This window comes from Leptonychotes weddellii, chromosome 6 (assembly GCF_054177405.1).
Source record: "Leptonychotes weddellii isolate Sample4059 chromosome 6, ASM5417740v2, whole genome shotgun sequence".
Lineage (NCBI taxonomy): Eukaryota > Metazoa > Chordata > Mammalia > Carnivora > Phocidae > Leptonychotes > Leptonychotes weddellii.
Genome location: NC_138374.1, coordinates 32,120,200 through 32,141,400, shown reverse-complemented (window position 1 = coordinate 32,141,400; position 21,201 = coordinate 32,120,200). Strand labels below are relative to the sequence as shown.

The following is a 21,201-nucleotide window of genomic DNA, read 5'->3' as shown; positions in this document are numbered from 1 at the left end:
GTGGCTCATTGACCAAACGAAACAAAATCAATGAGCAGTGGCGGTCATCGTACATTAACTGTGAAAGGGAAACAAAATGCTTGCAAAATAATTCTGTGGTATAATCCAAATTTTGGTTATGTGTGTATGTATATTTGTGAATGTGTATGTGTGTGTGTGTGGCTGTGTGTGTACGTAAATGTATATATATGTGTGTGTATTTTCTGAAAGATTATATTGCACTTTGTTAATAGTAGTTATCACCGGGATTATGCATGATTTTACTTTTGTCCTTTTGCTTGTGTGTGTTTAATTTCTTTGCAATGAACACTTTGTAATAAGGAAAAAACTTAATTTTTTAAACCAGTTATCCAATACTCTAAGCATCTATACAAAAAGATGTATATTGACTGATCACCTATGGTGTATGAGACATTTTATGTACACCATTTCACATTTCATTTAATCTTTACAACAACAGTATAAAATTGATAAGAAAATTGAAACTCAGCGAAGTCTAGACTTTTGCCCACTTTTGCTCATGTCTGTCTGACTCTAAACATCATGATTTCCCATTTCAAATGCTTCCCCAAACCAGTGAGGCTTTTCAGAAACGCCTAAGCTTAAACTATGCTGCTAGAAGTGGACAAAATATTTTCTCATTGATTGGCCCAGGAGTCAGTCAATCTGTGTTCTCATCCTAAACCTGACACTTAGTGGCTGTGTAACCTTAGATGATTTCTTTATTCGCCTCCCTTTTGTCTTAAAAAAAAAAAAAAAGACAAATATTCTTGGAATTTTAAAATATAGTACAGAATAATAATTTCCTCTGGGTCAAGAAAGATATTTTGTCTATAATAATGCCTTAGGAAACCATGATAGTGAAACACTATACATCTGATCACCTGGAATATAGACAAAGAGTATTTCTGGGGAAACTTATAGCTCTAAATATTTTTATTGCCAAAAGATAAATTCATTAGGGGCACCTGGGTGGCTCAGCCGTTAGGCGTCTGCCTTCGGCTCAGGTCATGATCCCAGGGTCCTGGGATTGAGTCCCGCATCGGGCTCCCTGCTCGGCGGGAAGCCTGCTTCTCCCTCTCCCACTCCCCCTGCTTGTGTTCCATCTCTCGCTCTTGCTGTCTCTCTTTCAAATAAATAAATAAAATATTTTTTAAAAAAGATAAATTCATTAATTCGACAAATAAAATTTCAGTGAGGGGGCGGGGAACAAAGAAAAATAAAGAGAAAAATATAAAAGCATCGATAAATAAATTAAAAAGCATAAAAACAGTATAATTGAGACATTAACCCAAAAGCAGTTCCCTTAAAGAGGCTGATAAAATCAATAAGCTTTTGGCAAATATTAATCAGGAAAGGGGGGAAACCACACCAGATTAGAAAGGAGAAACTGTTGCAAGTAGCGGGATGTGTCACGGAGCCCACGTTCATCCTGCTCAGCAGGGGCTGCAAGTCCATCACCGTCACTATCTGGAAGAAAACAGTGTCGATGGGACAGACGTCAGAGGCTGTTCTCACAGCGCCTTCCAGAAACATGGCTAAGGAGAAAGAAACTGTATTGGACATACTCATCACACCTGGGACTCCTTCTTGGTCTGCTCTGTCCCTCACCCTAAGCTCTCCTCTGAACTCTGCTCCCAAATCTCAGCAGCGGCCCAACTGCCCCCCTCAGGGTCCTGACTACTCCTCCAAAATGTGGCCACTTAGATCTCAGACCTCAGATCCTCCCCTTCTCCTCTCATCCTCCCATTGTCCTTCATCTCTCTCTTCCTCCTCCACTTTTTCTCTCTGGTTTTAAAAATGACACCACCTTCCTGGTCACCCCAGGTCTCCCTTGTCCAAGCGGTTGCCGAACCCCATCAATTCTGTCTCCACAGTGTATGTTTACTGGTCTAGGCCTTGACTACTTACTCACGTTGTGGGCTCCAATCTGGTCTTTCTGTGGCCTCTTTCTTCCCCAATCCATCTATGTCCACACTACCACCACCACATTGCTCAGAAACCCTCAATGGCTCTCTGTTGCCCACAACATGAGGTCAAAACACGGCAGCAGGCTGGAGGCTTTCCATTGTTCAACCCAATTTAATCAACCTTAGCACCTATGCCTGTCCTTCAGATATGCCATAATCCTCCCAAACAGCACGCACACCTGTCGGAAAGCCGTAACGAGTTCTGAGGGGCGCTCGGGTGCCTCAGTCGGTTAAGTGTCTGACTTCTGCTCAGGTCATGATCCCGGGCTCCTGGAATGGAGCCCCTCGTTGGGCTCCCCACTCAGCAGGGAGTCCGCTTCTCCCTCTCCTTCTGCCCCTCCCCCCGCTTGTGCCCTCCCTGTCTCTCTCTCAAATAAATAATTTTTTTTAAAAAGTATAAAAAAAAAGTTCTGAGAGAGTGTTACTAAGAAATCGTGTAGACATCCAAGTTATTCTTTGAACAAAAAAGGAAGAAACACTTTTTTTTAAGTAGGCTCCATGCCCAGCGTGGAGCCCAATGCGGGGCTTAAACTCACGGCCCTGAGATCAAGACCTGAGCTGAGATCAAGGGTCGGATGCTTAACTGACTGAGCCACCCAGACGCCCCACAATAAACATTTTTGAGCATGCAAGAATTTAGGGAATGCAGCCTTTTAAATACCCATCTTAATGAACCAAACAAAAAACTCCTAGATTACAAAATGCAAGCTACAAGTAAGAAAGTAAGAAAACAAAACCAGGGTACCTGGATGGCTCAGTTGGTTAAGCAACTGCCTTCAGCTCAGGTCATGATCCCGGGGTCCTGGGATCGAGTCCCACATAGGGCTCCCTGCTCTGCGGGGAGCCTGCTTCTCCCTCTGCCTCTGCCTGCCACCTGCCCCTGCTCGGGCTGTCTCTCTCTCTTTGTCAAATAAATAATAAAACCTTAAAACAAAACAAAACAAAAGCAAACACCGTTTTATGGGCAAGTGAAACCCTGTGTATGGGGCAAATAAGACATGTTATTTGCCATCCTCAGCAGAGAAAAGGATATGGAGCCGGGTGTTAAGTCCCACCTCTGAGTCAGACTAGACCTGGATTTGAATCCTCCTCTATTCCATACTAGTTACGGGACTATGGAGACATACCTCAACGCCTCTGGGCCTCAATTTCCTACCTATCTACCTACTTACCTGCCTATCATCATCTATCTACTGTATCTATTCATTATCTATCTAATATCTGTCTGTATACCACCTATCATCTACCTCTCCACCTATCATCTGTCCCCTATCCCCTAGCTACTTTGAATTACAGGAACAGTTGAATTACTCCATTGTTGGGGAAATCCTGCTTCTTTTCCTGCATACCAACCCTGACACATGCTGTACACACAAACACACACACGAAAGGCCTCTGATGCTTGTGTCCGCTCGGGGGGTGTTAGAAGGAGGACTTGCTTTCTCTCCCTCTCTGCCTGTTGCCCCCAGGGGAGAGCAGCTGCTTTTTGATTGATGAGAGCCCCGTCCCCCTGGGCCGTGTTTCGCTGGAGCGTGGCTCTCTAATACACAGAACAGCTGCCCTGGGCCCTGTTCTGCTCTCTAGTGCTCTGAGGTTCTCTGGCCTCGCCACAGTGGGCACTGGAGCTTCCAGTCTCCTCAGTCAACGGCCACGCCCATGAGACCCACCATTCTCTAGCTCCTCCATTCGGATCTGGAGAAGTAGGAGCGGAGGAGAGATAAGTCAGCCAAGATCAGCTAGAGTAACAGATAGATGCCCCAAACTCGTGGCTTTGTAGAGTAGAAGTTAGTTTCTAACTCACTTAACAGTTCTGGGAGGATATTCGGGTCAGCTGGGCGGCTGTCCCTGTCATCATGCACAGGCCATTTCCACCTTGTGGCTCCACCAGCCCCTTAGGGCATCACTGATGTCTGTACCCAGGGGGCTGAAGGAGAAAGCATGGCAGATCCACCCAGAAGATTTTCATGGGCCAGGCCTAAAAACAGCACACACTGCGTCTGCTCACACTGCTTTGGGAGAACTCAGTGACACAGAGTCACAGGCTGGATTCTGAAGAAGCCGGCGCTGCCGTTGAAGTCCAGGGGTACACGGAAGTTGTTGGAAAGCAGTGCCTACGAAAGGAAAAGGGGAGAAGCAGAACTGGGCAGAGGGAGAAGCCAGAGCACAGTCAGACAATGCAATGGCCAACCCGGTGGGGAGCTCTGGAGTGAATATTGTCTGTCAGGATTATCCTCTCTGTGTCAAAATGGCCAGGCCTCTCTGTCATGCCTCAGGCAGTCAGGCGGGTCCTGGGAAGGGTGCAACACTGGGGGAGGTGGCTCTCTGTAGGTTACCGTGACCCTGAGGGAGCTGACCGCTGAAGACTATCTACCAACTACGCTCCCCGCCCGTGGGCCGCAGGCCCTTCCTGAGAGGCGTGCCTGGAGTCCCGCCTGCCGTACGTGGCCACACCTAAGTGCAAGAGAGTCTGCAAAATGTGAGCCAGCTCTCGGCCCAAGACGAGGGGAAAGCAGGCTGTGCGGACAGCCAGCAGTCGGGCAAGTTCTCCGCATGCTCTCCAACCCCACGAGCGGCCTGCACCCGGGAGTTAGACGGCACAGTAGATAGATAGTCTCATCTCCATTTAACCACGTATGCTTACTCCACCTGCTACAACCGTGAGGGGAGCGGGGTGGTGGGCACAGGAACCTGGCCCTGGCAATAATGGCTATAAAGTACCTGAGCAGGAAGTGCCTGATCAATGTGGCTTCCGTCTCCAGCTTTTCCTGCTGAACTGGACTTCTTTGAGAATATGAACAGCGCCATCAGGAGCCCAGCTTATCCAGCATTAGGAGTGATTTATTAAAGAAAAGGGTGGAGATGAAAATGCCCTCTGAATTACACAACTGCCCTAGTTTATGTGTGGGCCCATCAGCCTTGACCTCCAAGCTGCTGAGGGCCTATGATCACTTCCTAGGTCCAAGAGAGAAATCTGGAAACCTAGATATAAATCCCCCACTTTATACCAAATGACCTACTTTTCTCTTTTGCGGGCATTTCTGAGGTTCCAATGGTCAAAGGAAAAGTTGGGAAGTTGTCTGTGCTGGTCACAGCTGAGGACACAGCTGCCAAGCTCTCCTCTTTAATCTGTCACATGAGAACATTGGGAAATTCAAGCCAAACACAAGTCCTGGCTAGCCAGGGAGGCTGCCTGGGTTAACTCCTAGTCATCTGGAACCACGGGAAACCAGCATCAGGTACCCACCTCCCCGAGCAGGGAATCTGGCAGGCTGCCAGCCAAGGTGGGTAAGAGTGGTAAGGTTGCAAAGGAGGGCCTGGCGGGATGGGCAAACCTGGGTCCACCCTTCCTCCTCCTGTTACCCCTCAGTGGTACCCTAAGCCTGGTGTTCCCTTTAAAGAGAAAAGAAACCATCACAGAACTGAGAGGAAGAGACCATCTCAGCCCTGTTCAGGCCCTCACCTGCTCTGTGACCTTGAGCAAGTAACCTTGCAAGGCCTTCATGATGCAACCATTAAATGGGGAGAGAATATCAAGTCTACCTACCTCTCTGGTGGCTTTTTAAACCTTGGATTTGTAGACCTCCAGACTCTATGCAAATCCTCCTCCAAGCCAATGGGCTCTCCTTTGTCATTTTTCTTTTTGATTTTGATAACCAAAAATGATTTCCACAAAATGACTCTGGCTTACCTGAGGGCCATGTTATACTGAGTACTTGGTTATTTCCTGGTCATCTAGAACCACAGATGTGTCATGATTTCAGACACAATGTTTTGTGTTTGAATCCAAGGGAGACCACATGCATCTCAGCATGCAAGACGAATGAATGAAGGTGTATTAGTTTCTTATGGATGCTATAACAAATTACCACAAGCTTAGAGGCTTAAAACAATGCAGATTTATTTTCTTATAGTTCTGGAAATCAGAAGTGTGAAATGGGTCTTATCAAGCTATAATCAAGGTGTCAGAAGGGCTGCATTTCTTCTGGAGGCTCTAGGGGAGAGTCTGTTTCCTTGCCTTTTCAAGCTTCTACAGACTGCCAGCATTCCGTGGCTTGTGACCACCTCCTTCATCTTCAAAGCCAGCAGTGTTGTATCGTCTAATCTCTCACTCTGACGCTTCTGCCTCCTTTCATTTATAAAGGCCCCTGTGATTACATTGAGCCCACCTAGATGATCCAGGGTATTCTCCCCATCTCAAGATCCTTAACTTAGTCACGGCTGCAAAGTCCCACTCCACCTAAGACAACATATTCACAAGTTCCCGGGATTAAGACATGGACATCCTTGGGGGCCATTGTTCTGCTACCACAGAAAGCTTTCCATTGCTCAACCAGTCCAACTGAAGACAAAATGGACATAAGAATAAGGAATGGTCAGAATGGTAAAGCGGGTCTTTTTCATTTATTCACTGATTTCCTGCAGCAATCCAAGTATCCTTCTTATGATGGTTTTTTTACTTAACTAAATATCTAAAGTATTTGAAAACTAATTTTAGATATTCTGCTGTTCTTAAATACAGCAGAAATAATATTGAAAATGAAAGAAAACAAGCTTTATATACTTCATGGTTTCCTCCTTTTTCTGAAGCCCGCAAAGCATTAAGAAGGCCTCTTCTTGTACTAACATGGACTGATGTCCAAAATATGTGGTTAAGTGTGAAAAGCGACCTTCAGAGCAGCATGTTAATTTTATTTCCATAAAATAGTAGATTTGTATTTGGTTTCTACAAAGAAAATACCTACAAGTATATACACCAAACTATTAACTGTGTTATCTTAGGGACCAGGGGCCACAGGGAGGAAGCAGCTATAGGATTCCAGGTTTTCACTTTCTAAGTTATAATTTCAAGAATGTTCTATTGTGTATATATGTGTGTATATATATATATATATATATATATAATACACTAATATAATATATATAATAAATTCACATTATTTTTTATAACTAGGAGAAAATAGGACAGTGCTTGTTTGTGTTTAAAGACTAAGGGGCTTTTCTAAAATGTAGGTTTTGCTGGAGAATAGCATGAACCAAAACTTCAGGATTCTGCCCAGTCAATGAGAACCTTAGGTCTCACCTCTGGGTGCTTCCTATTATCTCCTTTCCAATTCCTCTTTAGAAATTTGAGATGTGTCCCCCACCATTGCAGTCACACGGAATGTAGGTCAGGTAATTAGTAACCAGAGTTTGTTTGCTTTGAAAAACACTCCATGTACTCAGACAAAATAGGCCATTTCCCACTCCTCAGGACAGAATCCTAGGCTGTTGAGAGAAGAGAGGCCCTGAAGTCACTGAAGGCCAGCCCCTCATACCCTGAGGCCCAGAACTAGGTCACCAGCTAGTAAGCAGCAGTGCTGGGATTCAAGCAGGGTCTCTGGGTTTCTGGAAGCCTTGTTCTTGCCCCTTGACTGCCTCCTGGTCAGTACCTGAACATGGGCCTTCCTGGGATTCCAACCTGGGTTCTGGAGAGCTCGCAGGGCCCACATGTGCGGTAATGGCTCCCCTCCCGCCCCCTTCACCTTGGTCTGGGACACTGGTGACCATGGGGAATGACTGGAAGCACTGGTCACCCAAACAGCCCAGAGATGCGCATGTTGCAAATGGATCGAAGGTTGGGTGGTGGGCGGGAGGGGCTGGGCTGCTCCTGCAGCAAAGCAGCACCATCTGTGTTAACTCGGCAGTCTTGACTGACAATTTCCTAGGTAGCCTTTGGCTCCTTAAATGTATAGTTTTTCCAGGCCGTTTTCTTGAGTGAACTGGCTACAATATGACTCATGGACTCCAGAATGGCTCTGGCCAGTAAGAATAACAGTGCAGACAAATGGGGGCAGCTTTTGAAAATCACTGGGGATGTTTACGTCACCCACCAAGCATCCGGTGAGCTGGAAGAGTCACAGGCAGAAAAGCCTGAGATCCACCCAGAGGGTGAGGACAGGAGGTCCCAGGATATAGCAGCATTTGTCCCAAGACTCAGCAGTAGGCAGGAGTCTATGAAGAAAGGGGGCCCCGCTGGCAGCCGGCCTGGAAATGCTGCTTGGTGTTTTCTTACCAGACTCTTCGCTGCTGTTTGTGTGGCCACAATGCTCTCCCCGAGCCGGGACAAGGCATAAGGTGGAAGATGCTGGGCACACATAGCATTGGTGACCAGGGCAGAGCTGCTTCTGTTTGACACCTCCAGTGTGTCACTACCCATGAGCAGAGCCTGACCCCAGAGAGTCACTGAGCTTCATCTCCAAGGAAGTAGGATCCTGGTGCTGCACCATGTAGATCCAGCTACTACATGGTCACTTTCCCTTGAAAGCTGGAAACATGAGCTTTGTTCTATGGGGGTGGGATGAATAAGGACTGGAGCATCTGCTCCAACTCAGAATTCTGAGGCATCTCCTCTGGAGCCTTCTAGAGTCATTCTCATCAGTCCCAACTGTCCAGGATTCACCAGTGGGGAAAGACCACCAGCTATTCTCTGTGTCAGTGGGGTAGTCCTTGGGAGGAGGCCTTGGGCAAGGAGCACCCTCTTGCCTCCCCTCCGCTGCTTATAAGCCTGTATTTGGAAGCCAAGAGTATCCTACCTTAGGTCTTCCACCTAGAATTCTATCCAGGATGGCAAGTTTTGGAGGGTAGGGAGGATGTGAGACCAGATCTCAGACATCAGGAAGCTCTATCTTCCGACGGAGGCATCCTGTTCCTTCTGAGTTCCTGTGTCCAAATGCCTAGGGACTATGAGGAAGTCACTGTGTACCACTGAAGGTTGATTTGTTGAAGACCTGCTTCTATCTTGCCTCCTCACTATGGACAGTATCATAGCCTGACTACAAGGGAAGACGAGGCCACAGAACCAGAAATCTTCTAAGCTGGATCAGAACTCGGAGGCCAGCTAGGGAGGAACACTGCCATCCCATCAGGAGCTTTGAATGCAACATTGCAAAGGAAATGGATGCTCTTACGGCACATAGGGCCCCAGAGCTCTGAGTCGCTCAGGAGAGGGCACATCAGATTTCAGTTTCACTATCCAGAGTGTGCCAGAAAGCAAGAAAAGGCAGATGGACCTGCGGTGCCCCAACCACCTTGGCAGTCTTCCCTCCCTCCTCCACTCCAAGGAGTGAAATGGCTCATCACAACACCTTCCTTCCCTCCCCAAGGCCTGATAATTTCCCGTCTAGCGGTGGGCTGTGGAAGGACTTGAAACAGGTCAGGGCTCAGGGTAGGAGCAGAGAAAGGTGGTGAGAAGAGAGGAGGGAGCCCAGAGAATCAAGCACGGAAATCAGCTAAGAGAGGAGCTACTTTGTTTGACGTTGGCCCCAAGGGACTCAGGGCTCTGGCCACCTGGCTTCTGTCATGCAATTCCCCCAAGGCCTCTGCAAGAACCTCAGGCCTTCCAAAACCCTAGGTAGAAAAAGTCATCCATCCAATCTGGCCTCCTCAGGGCACAGCTGCGGGAAGAGTCCAGGGGGAGGAGAGGACGACCTGCCCCACACCAAACACATTCCTGGCTGGGCCTTCCAGGCTCCACCTTGGCTCCCCTAGGCGGCTCTTCCTCTCTTCAGGGTTTCTTGGAGCTCTGACAGCCATGTCAACTTGCAACAACGCTTGCGGTTGCATCATTCCTGACCCTAGAGTTTACATTTAGGCTCCTCCATGTGGTGTGGCCCAGCCCTGAGGCACGTGGTGGAGATGGAGGCTGCCCTTCCTGTCTCCCAGTCGCCCTGCCTATTGCCTGTAACCAAGCCACGGCAGGGCACTGATGAAACACTGTGTGGACAGGGGGGTGATGGGATGGTCTTTCTGGCATCTCTGAAGGAGCAGTCCAACAAGAACATGGGAATGATGAGTGTCTCGGAATTCCTCCCAAAATCTTTGTCCAGGCATTTAATCTCCAAAGCATTAGGATCCCCATCCCCTATCCCCCACAAAAAGACCTTTGTCTCAATTTACTAGCCTTCACCCATAAGATCCCAGGATACTTCCAGCTAGTCTCAGCCCCCAAAATTCCACCCAAGGACTCTACAGCTAAGGTTCTCTGTAATGCAGCTCTGGACTGCCTTCTCTGCTTTGTTCTCTGTCGGGCACAGAAAACACAGAGATGAAATAAGACACCAGCCCCACCCTTGCTAAGCTCTCCACCTGGTAGAGAGATGGGATCTATGTGCCCTAGTCCCATAAAGGTCACCATGAGGTGGTGTGTGCTGTAGGAAAGAATCCTCAAAGAGCCACGGAATCCCAAGAAATGAGCCATCAATTCTAAGTGAGTAGATCTGGGATGGCTCGGGGAGGGTCAGGAGAGGAGAAGGATGAAGAACAAGGACTCAGGCTGCGCAGACCAGATGTAATACCTCTACTTCCTGCTGTGGGACTTTGGACGTTAACGTCTCTGAGACCAGTGTCACCTGGAAAATGGGGATAATAATATTCATCTCACCAGGCTATTGAAGGCTATTGAAGATTGTGTACTTGGTGCTTGCTGCCTTGTGCATGTTTGGTACACATTATTTCCAAGGAGGAGGAAACTATCTGAGGCCAAAAGCTATAGCAGTTTAGGTCATGGACTGTGCAATCAGAAGACCTGGGTTCAAATCCTGCGAAAGTATGTGGTCTACCTGAACTTCAGTTTCCTTATCTATAAAATGAGAATGATAATAGGACCCAACTCAGAGGACCACTGGGGGACTAAATAGAACAAGCCTGTAAGACAATTAGTGCAGGGCCTGGCATTTATTAAGCACTTAATAGATGCTGGCTGCTTTCACAGTTTCCAGACTCACGCAGACTGGGCTGACTGGTACACATCCCTCATTGGCCCAAATCCCAATGGCCTATAGTGGGGACAGGGGTGAGGGTCTCTCAGGGGCCACACAGAGAGCAGCCACGACCAAAAGCTTCTGATGAGTGAGTCCTTTCACCAAGAGACCACAGAGTCACCAAGGCTTTGTGGAAACACCTGTTTGCTCAATGGATTTCAACACCCTGCCTGTTGGTCCTTCCTCCATCCATGAATTCCAACCTGTTTGTCTGAAACTTTCTTCCTGATAGACGGTGTACAAGTTCAGCTTGAAGTAGTCAATGGTATTGTCAACAGTCCACCCACTCCTCAGTTCAGTTATTCTGAAGATGAGGCAGGTTGGACTTTGATCTTTTCTCTGAACTGTTATGACAACACAATAGTAAACAATGTCTGTCCAGATCATGCAACATCTCTGCTACACACTCTCACACTCACTCCTCATGACTGTCTGTGAGTCTGATGCGGCCAGGGTGTCTCAGCAGGTTAGGAGGAAATGGACCTCCAGCAGCCGCTCTAGGTTTTCTAATTGTCAGCGATCTGGAGGGGGATTCTCTTCAAACTTCGGGTGCATGGAAGCACCCTGCTGTGGGTTGATATGTTGGTGGCTTGGGGAATGGACAGCCATCCCTGGGGACCACTAGACCTTCAAGATAATCTAATTCAACTTTTTTATTTTACAAATGGAGAAAGTTGAGGCCCAAACAAGGGAAGCAACTTACCCAAGGTCACGAGATGGGAACAGGATTCCAGTCTCCCAGTTCCCACTTTTGCGATTTTTCTACTAAACCACCACACTGCCCAGCACATTTTTGTTTGGTAATTTTTTTGGTTAGAAAAAAATCAGTTTTACTTTTGAAGTAGTATAGTGGGAAAACAATCTTTTTAAACTTTATAACTCAATTTATTTAAACTAAAAAAAAAAAAAGCTTACCCTTTTTTCCCACCCCTGCCCCCCCACCTATTACAGCCACCAATCTATTTTCTGCATCTAGGAACTTATTTTTTGCCTTTTAATTTGATTCCACATGTAAGTAAAATCATATGACATTTGTCTTTCTCTGTCTGACCTATTTCACTTAGCATAATGCCCTCAAGGTCCATCCATGTTGTCACAAGTGGCAAGGTTTCCTTCTTTCTCGTGGATGAATAATATTCCATGATGTGTATATACACCATGATTTCTTTGTCCAGTCATCCATCAGTGGGCACTTAGATTGTCTCCGTATCTTGGCTATTATAAATAATGCTGCAACAAACATGACACTGACACCTTTCCAAATTAGTGTTTTTGTTTTCCTCAGATAAATACCCGGAAGTGGAGTTGCTGGATTATACAGATTTTGAAATTTTTGAGGAATCTCCATACTCTTTTCTACAGTGGCTGCACCAATTTGTATTCCCACCAACAGTGCATGAGGGTTCCGTTTTCTCCACATCTTCGCCAGCATTTATTATCTCTTGTCTTTTTGATACTTGTCATTCCGACAGGTGTGAGGTGGTACCTCATTGTAGTTTTGATTTGTATTTCCCTGATGATTAATGATGTTGAGCATCTTTCATTTATCCGTTGGCCATTTGTATGTCTTCTTTGGAAAAATGTCTGTTCAGATCTTCTGTTCATTTTTTAATTGGATTGTTTTTTCGCTAGTGAGTTGTATTATGAGGGTTGGTTTTTTTTGAGTTGTGTGAGGTCTTTATATATTTTGGATGTTAACCCTTATCAGATATATGATTTGCAAATATTTTCTCCCTACCATTCAGTAGGTTGCCTTTCACTTTTTTGATGGTTTCCTTTTGCTGTACAGAAGCTTTTTAGTTTGATGTAGTCCCACTTGTTTATTTTTGCTTTCGTTCCTTTTGCTTTTTGGTGCCAGATTTAAAAAATCCTCACCAAGGCCTATGTCAAGGAGCTTACTGCCTGTGTTTTCTTCTAGGAATTTTATGGTTTCAGGTCTTATGTTCAAGTCTTCAATTCACATTGCATAAAGACACCATCTGTGTATCAGAATTCTGCCCCAGCACTATTTTAAGTTGAGGAAAACTGGGGCCCCAAAAGGGCAAGTGACTTGCCCCAGGTCACACAGCCAGGAAGTGGCAAAGTTGAACAGGTTTCCTTGCTCTTTCCCCTGCCCCACTGGTCCCACCCCTCAAACATAAATGTGGATGTCCCAGCCTGAGGCTCCAGGGTCAGCTCCTCTAGTGCCTGACTGACCTTTCTCTTAACCCCGCTGGCTTCTGGCACATTCGGCTCTCTCCCTGATCGTTGAAGCACAAAACTGAAGCCTATGTATTTGGGGAATGGACATGCTTTTGTTTCCTGGGAAAGCCAATGCCCCCTTGATGGGGCTGAATATGATGGTATGTGATAGAACATTAGGGCTGTTGCAAAGCCTGCCCTGGAAAGCAAGGGGAAAGGAAAGTATTTCACTGGCTAGGGGACGAGGGGTAGAGATGGTGAAGCAGATGGGATTAGGTATCTTCCACTCCACAATTTCTTATCACTAATATGCCTTCTACCTGATGGTCAGTTACTTGGTGAGACTTCCCAAAGGTAATTTTTTCTAAGAAGAGCGGCAAATTTTGCCGCTCTTGCCTCAGTCCTGGCAAGTGGTTCCATAGAAGGGATGGGCTGGGTTTCTTATGTCTGGGTCAAGGGACACATGGGGAGAGTTGACAGGGAGGTGGGGGGAGGGGAGGTTACTGAGGTGGAAACTGCAGTTTTCTGTTCATGTCTTCACAGACATAGAAAAGAATAAGGGGACAAGTGATTTGCTGGAAAAGGAGGCTAGAGAAGCTTAATAATAATAAATAATAGTTGCCATTTATTGGACATCTTTTACATGCGGGCATTATTGTAAAGGAGATATTCAAATTACCACCTTATAGATGAAAAAATCAAGGCCTAGAAAGCTTCAATCCATCAATGATCACATGAGATAGAAATTAACACTATGCTGACCACCTACTAGGTGCCCAAATTAAATAAGATTTAAAAGGTTTTTGTTGTTGCAGGACTTCTCAGTCTTTCTTATAATGCTGTGGATTAATTTCTTTTTTTAATTAGTTTCAGAGGTAGAATTTAGTGATCATCAGTTGCATATAACACCCAGTGCTCATTACATCAAGTGCCCTCCTTAATGCCTATCACCCAGTTACCCCATCTCCCCACCCACCACCCCTCCAGCAACCCTGTTTGCTTCCTAGAGTTCAGTGTCTTTTATGGTTTGCCTCCCTCTCAGTTTTCATCTTATTTTATTTTTCCTTCCCTTCCCCTATGTTCATCTGTTTCGTTTCTTAAATTCCACCTATGAGTGAAATCATATGGTATTTGTCTTTCTCTGACTGACTTATTTCGTTTAGCATAATACCCTCTAGTTCCATCCACATCGTTGCCAATGGCAAGACTTCATTCTTTTTGATGGCTGAGTAATATTCCATTGTGTATATATACCACATCTTCTTTACCCGTTCATCTGTTGATGGACATCTGTGCCCTTTCCATATTTTGGGTATTGTGGACATTGCTGCTATAAACATTGGGGTGCATGTGCCCCTTCGAATCACTATGTTTGTATCCTTTGGATAAATACCTAGTAGTGCAATTGCTGGGTCATAGGGTAGCTCTATTTTTAACTTTTTGAGGAACCTCCATACTGTTTTCCAGAGCGGCTGAACCAGTTCGCATTCCTACCAACCGTGTAAGAGGGTTCCCCTTTCTCCGCAATGTGGATTAATTTCTAAGAGAAAAATCATTTATAAAACTTTTTCCAAACTTGGAGTCCTTTTTTCCCAACTAACACTTATTAATAGCTTCATAACTAACACAGGTAGGAAATGTTGGTTTTATCTTGTCTATTTGCATCTAAAAAAATCATTTCCTAAGCCAAAAATCAATCATGATTCAGAAGATAAATAGAGGGGCTTATTCTTGAAATGAAAAAAGTAAGTCCCAACAAAGATTCAGTATGAGCGTGAGATTACCTTGACTGCCAGTCCTTCTGGCAACACCAGTGCCTGGAAGTTGGTTACCCACCTACCAGCCGGTGAAGCTGGAGGGAGTATGCCAGATTGTATTTTGCAAAGATGGCTGCAAAAATATTCCTGTCCCGCTTTCCCTTCTACAATGCAACCTTGCCATGCTGCCATTAAGAGACAGCAAATTTCCCCTGCAATCTCAATCACAAAGCCTTGTGACTGCTCTGACCATTGGAATAGGACAGGAAGTAACACTGTTTGACTTCTGGGGCTGTCATACAAAGTGATGCATCTTCTACTTTTGCCCCTTGGAATACTCCCAGCTACATAAGAATTCCAACTGCCCCAAGGTTGCCATGCTGTGATGGAGCCCAAGTCACATGGAGCAGCCACATGTAGGCGCTCTGGTCAGTAGTCCTGGTCTTCAAGTCATAGCAGCCGAGGAAGGCACCAGACATGGGAGTAAAGGAACCTCCAGGTGACTTTGGCCCCCACCTTTGCAGTCACCCCTAGCCTTCTAGTCTTCTCGGTGGAGGTTCAAGATGTCATAGAGCAGAGACAAGCCATCCCCTTTGTGCCCTGTCTAAATTCCTGACCCAAAGAATCTGTGAGCATAATAAAAATGGTTGTTGTTTTAAATCCCAGTTAAGTTTGGGGGTAGTGTGTTATGCAGGGAGCGTGTGTAATATGGGCACGGTTGAACCCATTTAATTGAGGGTTTAGGTTGGTATCAATATTCTCTTTTATATTGATAAGTGATTCTCTCCTGTATGTCTTTTTGATTGGCATTCAACCTTTAGATTGGAGGCTCATTTATTCAACAATACATATTAAGATACAGCTCTTTGCAGGATCAAAGGGACAGAGCATAGATGTGGTACCGTCTCCATGGAGCTTATATTTTACATGGACACTTAGACAAATGCTAGCTTCACACAACTGGAAATACACAACAGGAAGGAGGGACTGGGGGAGGAAAAAGGAAAGAGAAACTCCCTGGTAACCAGAGATAAATAAAGCTCTGGGTGCTTACAGCCACGGAGACAGTAAGTCAAGTGGCTTGAAGCCGGAAATGGTTTCCACCCAGCTGTGAATTGGAGAATCCCATATGTGGTACAACATTAAGCTGCTATTTTGGAAATTCTTTCATCTTTTTCAGAAGCATCTCAGGAGCCCTTCCTTCTCTTGGAAGGCAGCCAGTCCTCTGTAGAAATCACTTCATCAGCAGGAGCCGAGGCATTTCGCATGCAACTGTATAATTCTGGAATCGTGGCTTTAAAAATATTCCCTCCTGGGTGAAGAAAGAAACATCGCAGAGCAGTGTTTCTGTAAGCACCAGCTGGGCAGCTTCGGATGCATTTTTTTTTTTCCTTTTCCCCTTTGAAATAGCAAAATCCTGGCACCTGCATATGAACACAATGCAGCATTGTTGATTTTCTTAAAAGAATGATGATTCCACTTCGGAGTTATTGGGAATTTTCCATTATCACCAATGTCCATGGCACCAGAAGCATCCTCTTAAATGTTCAACTGAATTTGTCATTATTCACTGAGTATTTGGGCCAGACACCGTCAGGGGCTGGAGATGGAGTAATGAACAGGAGAGTCTCTCTCTCTGCCAGGTTGCGGGGGGGAAAGCGAGGAAGGGTGTTCCCTGGGGTAGAAGCAGCACTAAAAGCACCCCGCATCAGAATGAGTGGGGACCCATCCTAATGAACACATTTTGGATACGAGAAGGAAAAAGTCATTGAGACAGAGAAATGTTCATGTGAACTGGATATTAGGAATTATCACCTATGAGATGATAATGACACTGTATATGGGTGGGGTGATCTTGCCTGGTTTCTGTTTTAGTCCTTTTCTGTTACAGGCACATACAGTATTTATGGGTGAAATAATATGCTGTCTGGTATTTGCCTTTAAATATCCAGGAACACACACACACACACACACACACACACAGAGAGAGAGAGAGAGAGAGAAGCCCCAGATCCAGACAACTTCCCAAGAATATTCTACCAACCTTTTAGGAACACATCATTGCAATGCTATTTAAACTGTTCAGGGGATTGAAGACAAATTCACTCATTTAATCTCTATTCTCTCATTTAATGACCCTATGCGGAAGAGAGCATCCTCACCTTTACATTAAGGTCACTAAATCAGAGATGTGAAGAATCGAGGAGGTGGTGGAGACAGATTTGAAACCAAGCCATGCAATCCCAGTGCAAGTGCCCTTGACCTAGGGCTGCCACCACATATGGTCCCTGGGAATAGCTCCCCCTGGAGTTGAGCAGACAATAGTACAACCTTTAGAACGTTGATGGGGGCTGACTTTTATCACTATGCTATTCAGCCTTTCATAAATGAGTAAATGAGAGAATAAATATATGATGAATGAATGAGTTCTCTTTGTTTCTTCTTACTAGTTTTGCCCTCAGTAGATGGGTTCCCTAAATCTTTCTTTGTTTTCAAGAAGGCTAAATGCAGAGGTATCCATGCCAAGACTACATTGATTGAATTCCAGCAACTTCCTTGCTAACTGTGCTTTACTGCTTGGGAACAAATCAATTGTCAAAATTGCCTTTGGGAAATGAAGTGATGTTGACCTGGCTCCTTTTGGCTGCCCTGGCTTCCATGAACTGAGAGGAATAGCAGTCAGCCCCCGTCAGAAACCCTGGCCTGAGATCAAGGATAAAGCCACCAACACAGTGGGGTGCAAAAGAAGCCAGAGGCCCACTCGCCCAAAAGCACTTATCTCTTTGGACCGACTTCTGTGCTTGAAATTCCTGTCATTGGCATCTCTTGCCTGGATTAAGGACCAATCAAAATGTGAATCTATAAGCTGAGGGTAAGAGCACACAGATAACCCTTCACATGTTCACATAAACACAGGTTCCTTCATCCACAAACTAAGAGAAAGTAGGACCAAGAAGAATGAGATCCAAAGGAGTATCATGAGAGGAGAGAGAAATCCCCAAAAGTCCCAAGTGTGGGGCAATTTGTTGAGAGGTATCCACCTCCAGTGCCATTTTGGAGGGAAGGATGGTCTGGGAAGATGGGCCAGGCAGTGTGTGGACACTGGGAAACCAGCAGAAGATCTGGGAGACCAGGAGCTAGAGAGAGGGTTGGGATGGATGTGTTGGTTCTTATTTCTGTGTGTCCAACACAGTCTCCCATATTTTTTCCTTTGAATCCTTTGAGGAATCTCTCCCCATTTCATAAGCTCCCCAGTGAGGCTATCAATCACAGTGTCTGACACTCATCTCAATGAAATGAGCATATGATCCAGGCTAATTGCTTAGACTCTTCCGTGAGATTGATACAAGGACTCTGAGAGAAGTCTGCCATCAAAACTTTTTTAAAATTTGCTTTAATTTATATTTTCAAAAAAATCCAAACTTACAGAAAAATAGCAAGAATAGTAATATGAACTTACTATGCCCTTCACCAAGATTAACACTTTGCTATATTTGCTTTATCATTCCTTTCCTCTTTTCCCTTCTTCACATACTCTTCTCTGTTCTATTCTGTTTTGTTCTCTTCTATTCTCCTTTATTCTGTGATATTATAGTTTTATTGTGGTTGTGCTTGTAATTGTTACTGAACGATTTGAGAGAAAGTTACAGACATCATGATTCTTTATCCCTGAATACTTTACATTTATCTCTTAAGAACAAGAATATTCTTTTATGTAGCCATAATACAATGATCAAATTCAGGAAATTTAACATTGAACGAATACTATTATCTAATATACAGTAAATTCCTTTATAACAACTTTTTCCCCACCCAAGACCTAATTGAGGATCCAGGATGGTACATTGCATTTAGTTTTCATGAATGAAAATGAGACTCTTAGCCTTTCTTTGTTTTTCATGACATTGGCATTTAAAAAAATATATAGGCCAGTTGTTTTGTAGAATATTCCTGAATTCGGGTTTGTCTGATTGTTTCCTCCTGGGTGGATTTACTTTTGGCAGGAGTACCAGCAGTTTTCCTGACAGTGATGTAGGGAGAGCCAGTCAGAGGAATGAAGCCTTAGAGAGATGAGATGAGCAAAGAGATAAAGATAAACCAACCCTGATTAGCCCCTTAATCCAGTGTACCTAACGTTACTTGCTGCTCTGGACCTTTCAGTTACATAAGCCAATAAATTCCTCTTTTTTGCTTAAGTTAATCTGAGTGGGTTTGTGGCTGCTCTGACTCACTCATCCCTTAGCCAATAATCTTGGGCTATGCGGTATCCTCAAAAGGCCTCAAAGGAGTAGGACCAAATGAAGTCTGACCAGAAGGACATATCCCAGGCATCCCACACGAAACTGACCACCTTCCCTAGTAACAAGTCAGAGGTCACACAGTGATAACTACATTCACTTGTTTCCCACCTAAGCCCCCTTGTCTCTGGAGAAAGCCCATAACCTGCTATGGTCTGAGACCGAGTGACACAGAAAAGAGCCCGGTTTATCTATAGTCCAGGGATATGGTCTTTCTCTTCTCTCTGCCTCTACTCCTTCTCTGGGACCTCCCCATGGAGGCCTCCGTTCTTTTCTCCTATGTCACCAGACGTCCTATCTTCATTTACCATTAATGCCTCATTACTGTCTCATTATATGGCACAAGCTCTTGGGTAGCCGTGTGGCAGTGGCCCAGCCAAGGTATGCAGGGAGAACTGGAGACAAGGAGAATCACTAGGAGACCCCCAGTCCCCCAGAAACAGAGGCCCAAGTTTTGGAAGCTAGAGAGGGCAGAGGCATCCAGAACTAAGAAGATGAGCAGATTAGAGGAGCACAAATGAAGGCCGAAATGGCAGAGCTCCAGGATTAAGCACAGAGAATAGACGCAGAGACCGGGAGACCAAAATTTCCCTTTGCACAGGCTTGAGGACACACACAGCTGCTGCCCATCTGCGTTAAGCCTCACACTGACACCTTGTGTTGGTTAGGAAATGGCTTGGCAAGATCCCTCCTGGGGTTTTGGAAATCCCTCTGAGGGACTGTTCACTGAGGATCCAGGATGGTACTCCCCCCTTCCTTCCCTTTTTCCTCCCCAACCCCCTTCTCTTTCTCTCTCTCCTCTTCCAACTTTCTGGCTTCTGGGGGGAAAAGTTCCCCCCAGCTATGCCCCCAATTCTTAGAGGACAGACCCCCTCACTTGCTGGACCCAGAAGATCAGGAAGATGTCAGAACACCTCTGCCTATTGCTCCCACCAGCCTGCTCCAGCAACCTGTCCAAAGGAGAAGGTCCAATGGCACAGGAAGCCCCTTCTTCTCTCAAAACTCCCCAGGCTGCTGCTAACCAGCTTGTGGGGAGAGGGGATGTAGTGGCGTTGAGAGCAGGAAGGAATCGCATCCTAGAAAGGCTGGCTTCTATTGCAAAGGGACCGCGTGCTCAGAGGGCTGTGGCCAGGTACAGCCCGCACACCCTAGGTCAGTCTTGGCATGCATCCTCGAGGGGGCAGGGCTGCCTCCTCTTAAGTGTGTGCGAGCGCGAGCAAGCACGCACGTACGCACGCACACATCCACTCAGGCACAGTAACCCACCCAATATTAGGAAAAAGTCATTCTCACCCCTAGTTGGTAAAAATGGACTCTTGCAGCTCCAGATGGGAATTTGAAAGCCCAGGTCAGCAGGAAACCAGCGTTCACTGCTTCATTGAGCCATAGTCAACTCAACTACTAAATCCTGGTGCTTGGGAAGCCCTGCGGACCTCCATAGGCTGAGCCTTCTCGGCTCTCCCTCGCCTTTGTGCAGCCATCCTTCCAAGGAAACCATTTCCTACGTCACACAGCACTCTGCACACTGGAGGTGTCCCACAGACACTGTGCGAGAGGATGTGGATTTTCCCAGGAAGCCTTTAAACCGCCGGTGGTCTTGGCTGCAAGGAGGCAGCCTCTCCCCCAGCCTCTCCTGTCTGTGATTTATTTAGGGCCATCCAGTTAAGCAAGGACTTCCGGGACAGCCCACACCTGCAGGCAGGTAAGGTTTATGTCAAAAGTTTCAAGTAAAGGGCACCTGGGGGGCTCAGTTGTTAAGCGTCTGCCTTCGGCTCAGGTCATGGTCCTGGGGTCCTGGGATTGAGCCCTGCATCGGGCTCCCTGCTCAGTGGGGAGTCTGCTTGTCTCTCTCCCTCTGCCCCTCCCCCCAATGCTCTCTCCCTCTCTCAAATAATTTTATAATTACAAGGTTTTTATTTATTTTTTAAAAGGATTTTATTTATTCATTTAAGAGAGAGAGAGAGAGCCCAAGCAGGGAGAGCGGCAGAGGGAGAGGGAGAAGCAGACTCCCCGCTGAGCAGGGACCCCCCCCCCACCCGCCGATGCTGATACTGAACCAAATATGAGGTCACTGCTGTGTGGTTTCCCCTCACAACCACTTTGCAGACCTCACTGGCTTGACTCTAGCAGGTGGTTAAAGGCGTTCCACCTGGCCCAGCCTGAGCATCAGAGAGCAGGCTGCTCTTGCATCTCTCCA

General features: G+C 45.9%; 1 long non-coding RNA gene across 2 annotated transcripts; it reads right to left on the bottom strand.

The window, feature by feature from the left end:
• Nucleotides 1-1,183: 1,183 nt before the first annotated feature.
• LOC115942553 (uncharacterized) lies at nt 1,184-5,425 on the bottom strand. 2 transcript variants are annotated; one of them, XR_014146066.1, is made up of 3 exons: nt 4,988-5,425; nt 3,772-4,081; nt 1,184-1,470 (listed from the first exon to the last, which is right to left on the bottom strand). It is a non-coding gene; the product is annotated as an uncharacterized LOC115942553 (long non-coding RNA). The 2 variants fall into 2 exon arrangements; XR_004077178.2 differs by lacking the exon at nt 4,988-5,425 and adding an exon at nt 4,689-4,978.
• Between the last annotated feature and the right edge of the window lie 15,776 nt (nt 5,426-21,201).